This window comes from Hippopotamus amphibius, chromosome 9, assembly GCF_030028045.1.
Source record: "Hippopotamus amphibius kiboko isolate mHipAmp2 chromosome 9, mHipAmp2.hap2, whole genome shotgun sequence".
Classification (NCBI taxonomy): Eukaryota; Metazoa; Chordata; class Mammalia; order Artiodactyla; family Hippopotamidae; genus Hippopotamus; species Hippopotamus amphibius.
This window is the reverse complement of record NC_080194.1, coordinates 26,616,848-26,622,504: the sequence shown is the minus strand read 5'-3', so window position 1 is coordinate 26,622,504 and position 5,657 is coordinate 26,616,848.

Here is a 5,657-nt window from a genome sequence, read left to right as displayed (position 1 = left end):
TTTAATAAGCAGGCTTCTTTTATTACAATAGGCTTGACGTCATTATTTATTATTTCCAATACTAAAACACAAAGACACTTGCTACACTGTGGACTAGGATGAAAAGGACATGTGGACTTTCCTGAGTATTTTAATATCCTTTTATTGACAATAGATAGAAGATCTGAACAAGGACTGGAAACAGGAAATGATTTTAGTGATTTCATTACAGTAATAGAGAAAAGCATTTCCAATGGCAGAGACTGGCAGATGGTCTCCTAAGGCTCCACTTCTAAACAGCCTGCAGGTCAACAAGCCCAATATTGATACAAGCTCAGTATGTAATTAACTAGGTGTCCTAGTGAGCAGAAATGTTTTTATAAATATATGCTGTAGCCTTAGCAGTGGAACACAGGAAGCTGGTGTTTAAAAGTTAATTTAAAACCATTTCACAAGGAAAGGTACTTAGAAGCAAGAGTCATACAGTAAGACTGCAGCTAAAGAGCTCTTGATGTTCTAGTACAAATCATACTTGCAATGAAGTATCAAATATGATGTATTGCACTTAATTTATCTCTAGTGAAAAATAAATGTGACTGTAGAATTTTCAGGGACTTTTGGGGACTTTTCACATCTCCATCAAGAAAACGCAAAAAGCTTTGTGATATATTTTGGAAATATGAAGTGTGATGCCTCCAGCTTTGTTCTTTTTGCTCAAAATTGCTTTTGCTATTCAGAGTCCTTTATGTATATTCCATACATATTTTAGGATTTTTTTTCCCTATTTCTGTAAAAAAATATCATTGGGATTCTGATAGAGGTTGCACTGAACCTGTAGATTACTTTGGGTAGTATGGCCAACTTAACAACATTCTTTTTTTTTTTAATTTCTTACAATGCATGATCATGGACGTCTTTTGACTTGTGTCTGCCTTAATTTCTTTTGTCAGTGTTTTATAAGTTTTTAGTGTACAAGTCTTTCATGTCCTTGGTTAAGCTTATTCCTTAGTATTTTATTCTTTTCGATGCTATTACAAGTGGGACTGTTTTAAAAACAGACAAACAGACTAATGGAACAGAACAGAGAGCCCAGAAATAAACCCATACATATACAACCAACCTTTGACAAAGGTGCCAAGAATATACCATGGGGGGAAGCATAGCCTCTTCAATCAGTGGTATTGGGGAAAACTGAATATACACATGTATAAAATGAAAATGAACCTTTCTCTTACATCATTCACAAAAATTAACTCAAAATGGATAAAAACGTAAGTGTAAAACCTAGACTTTAAAACTCTTGAGAGTGGTCTTGGCAATCATTTCTTGGATATGACACCAAGAGCACAGGCAAAAATAGTCAAGTGGGACTACATCAAACTAAAAATCTTCTGCACAGCAAAGAAACCAATCAACAAAATGAAAAGGCAACCTATGGAATAGGAAAAAATATTTCCAAACCATATATCTGAGAAAGAGTTAATATTCAAATAGGGAAATCCTGCAACTCACTAGCAAAAAACAAAGACCAAAACCAAAACCAACCCCCACCCCCCCCCGCCCCGGCAAATAACCTGATTAAAAATTTGGCAATGGAATTGAAGAGACATTTCTCCAAAGAAGACATACAAATGGCCGACAGGTATATGAAAAGGTGCTCAACATCACTAATCATCAGGGAAATGCAAATCAAAACTAAAATGAGGTATCACTTCACAACAGTTAGGGTGGCTATTATACATATACAAGTGTTGGTAACAAAAGATAAGTGTTAGTGAGGATGTGGAGAAAAGGGAATCCTTGTGCACTGTTGGTGGGAATGTAAATTGGTGCAGCCACTGTGGGAAACAGTATGGAGGTTCCTCAAAAAATTAAAAATAAAACCTAGTCATACCTAATCAGAATGCTGCACAAATGGAGAGTTTACACTGCTTGCAAACAGAAAGTAACATCTCAATATTGGGACAAGTTGATCAGGCTTACCGTGCTCCAGATAAGTCTTATCCTGACAAAGATGGAAAAAAAACATTATTTTAGGAGGAAAGAGTTGCAGGGGTGGAGAGGAGGGGATGAATTAACCATTCTCTTAGCTAAGTTACTTATGCTTCAGCAGTCTCACTTCTGGGTATCTAACCAAAGGAATGCAAATCAGTATCTCAGAGATATCTTCACTTTTATGTTCACTGTAGCATTCTTCACAAAGCCAAGACACGGAAACAACCTAAATGCCCACTGACAGATGAAGAAAATGTGGCACATACGTACAGTGGAATACTATTCAGCCTCTACAAAGACTGGTATATTGAGACATTCTGCTTACGTTCAGCTTCATTAACATTCCATTGGCCAAAGCAAAATGACTTGGCCAAGTTCAAAATCAAAGGACAGGGAAGTATACTCCATTCACCAAGAAGCCATGGCAAGAGAACCAATACACAGAGGTGAGGAACTGAGAACAATGATCTAATCTGCTACAAGCTGCATGACCTCCTCTGTTCTTCTACACAGACCAGCTTCTTCCTGTTACTCTACAAAAGAGTGTAGAATGAGAGCTCCATTTGGCAAGATTCTTGTCTTTGTCCACTACAATATTTCCAGTGTGCAAATTCTGTTTAGCTCACTGCAGTCTTCCTAGTATTTAGAACAAGACCTGGGACATGGTAGAAAGTAAACATGACTGGCTGCCCCCAAATAAGGTCTTAAGCCTTGCAAGTTACATGATCTTCAGAGTTCAATTCTCCTGAATCAATGTGATGTGCCCAGCTTGGATCAGGAATCAACCACACACCGCAACCGAAGGAAGAATATAGGCAGGTCAGGGACGATTTTCAGACAAGGGGGCATGGATAAGCAGATGTCCCAGATGTCTATCCCACAAGGTGTATTATGACCCTTCATGATCTGGTCCATGTGTACCTACAGGGTGCAAGTATAATACAGTGGTTAAAAGAACATGCTGTAGGGTCAGGCAGCCTGGATTCAAACCCGGGGTCAACTACTTACTGTCTATATAACTTTGGCCAAGTTACTTAGCTACTCTGAATATTCATTTCCCTATCTGTAAAATGGAAACAATTACCTTTTGAGATCATTTCAGAGTTAAATAAGAAAACGTGTGTAAAGATTTCTATAGAGTGCCTGGCACACAGTAAACTCTCAATAAATGGAGGCTATTTTCACCAAGCATGTAGGTCTGGTGTCTATCACATCGTTCTGTATCCCCATACAAATGTTGTATCACATTCATTTTAATTTCAATTTTAGTTGACTGTATTAGTGGTGTACACTTAGCACAAAGTAGCCAATCCAACAGGCTGGTCAGTGACCCACAACTACCTGATGTACAGAACCTCTCCCTTTCAGGTCTGGTTTCAGTATGGCATGGCCCCTTCCCAGAACTTCATTTCTTGCCAGGGCCCTGAGGCATGGAAAATTAGAGTAAAATGAGAATGGCCTACTCCATGATGCTGCTAAATTGTCTTTTTTTTGGGGGGTGGGGGTGGGGGCACACCATGCTGTTTGCAGGATCTTTTCTCTTTGTTCCCCGACCGGGGATCTGGGCCACAGCAGTAAAAGTGCTAAGTCCTAACCACTGGACCACCAGGGGATTCCCAAAATTATAAGTCTTGCAGACATAGGCTTCAAAGGAAAGTACAGCTGTTAAAAAAGGGCAGTCACATGGGCAAAATAATTATGGTATAAGGAGAAGCCTGATATTACAAAATTTTTGGCTTTGAAAATAACTAGAAACCCATGGAGGTTCTTCAGCTTTTATATTACAGATATTCCTTGAGTTGCACAAAATTTGATTTATGCAAGTTTGACTTTATGCATATTAACCTAAGGTACATCACAATATTTTAGCAATGCAGCCTTTGAGTTCTACACAAAGATACAGAGCAGTTAGGCTGACAAACAAAAACCAGGAGGTGAGAAGAGAAGGCTGGAAACATCCACCACGAGGTCTCCTCTTGCTTCTAGTCTTAATCTGATTTCTTGGGTTACTGCTTTAGGCCTAGCCTGGCCCTTGGGACTACACTGGCCCAGTCTCTTATAGGCTTGACTAGCCCAATGAATAAGCACTGGACATAGGTAATGTCTAATAATCTGTCCATCTCTAAAATTCTATGATTCTGCTTCTCTCTCTTAGTCTCCTCTACCCACAAAATACACCATTAAAGATCACCAATAAGAACTTCTGTTAGTAAAAGTACCCCACTATGGTGCTAAAACATATATGACCTTGGTTCCTAACTGGTTAATAGTCACTCACATTCCTCACGATAAAAGTCTCATTGTCAAGTCAGTTGAAACAGAGAAGATAATTTTTACATAACTGGTTATATACTGATGATAATCTTTTCTATCCAGTATTTGTCTTGGTTTCAACTGTGCTGAATTCAATAGTATTTAATGCTAATACAATAGTGTTCTATTTAGACGTAAAAGAAATAAGCATCATATGTGATTAAATTCAGGTTTAAAATTATGTGTATGATTTACTTGCTTTTAAAAACAATAGGAAACCTCAAACATACACAAAAATAGAACAGTACAACGGATCCCCAGGCTACCATCACCCAGCTTCAGCAATTCCAATTCATGGCCAATCTTGTTTCATCTGTTCCCTTAACCCACTTCCTTCCCCTTGTCCCTGACTATTTTGAAGAAAATTCAAGACAGCACGCCACTTCACTATCAATATGTAACTTTAATAATGTTCTTGGATTAAATCTAATCTCAGCAATAAAAAGAAAAATATTGATACGGCCTAATTAGATGGGTATTTACCTATTTTTTCCTTCTTAAAACTTCTGCCAAGAGCAGAGAGGAGATTGGAGCTGTGAACTGGTAAAACGAGAACACATTCTCAAAGAGAATACAGAGATGAGTTTTAAATTAATACAGACCTAGTTTTTTTCTAAAAAAGGCTATTAATGAGCTTTCTAAAAAATACTATTTCAAACAGGCAAGATCTTTAACCCCAATATTCCTTTTCTTCAATTTATTCAAATTCCATTAACTCTCAGAACCAGCATCACTATAGCCCAGTCCTGCAGAATAGAAAATGTTGTTCAACAGTTCATACACTTAAGATTTTCTGAATCCTAAACAGACGCTGCTTGTTAATGTCTATGGTTGGTTTTTACATGTGCTTCATTGAAATAGTATATAAGAGAGATGGTTTTCAAACTTTTTTCCACTTACATGTCAAAGTTATTCAGGGTAACTGATTCAAAGCAAGGCAAAAGAAATGTGCGAGACAGAGTGGAAAAAGTTTTTTGATCCTGAAAGTTAGATCAGCCAAGAAAACAATTTAGCTATATCCCATTAACTGCAAGGAATAAAATATCTTTGGAGGGAAAAAAAAAAAAAGGTAGAGACAGAACATGTGTCTGTCTTAAGTGGCTGAAATACCTCAAAAATCAAACTCAAATTTAATTAGAAATAGAATGACACATTTAAAAAATGCTAACTGAAGTTCCTCTTGTAATTTCTTCCCTCCTCTGCAAAAAAAGTATGGGGGAAGAATGAGTTTCAATTTCATTTGTACATAAATTTCATATTTATACTTCTGGAGAAAGCACCACTTCAAAATATCACTGCAATTACTGCAAGCAGTAAATTTTTTTGGTAAATTCTTCAAACCGTGTGGCATAAAAAAGTCTTAACATTGC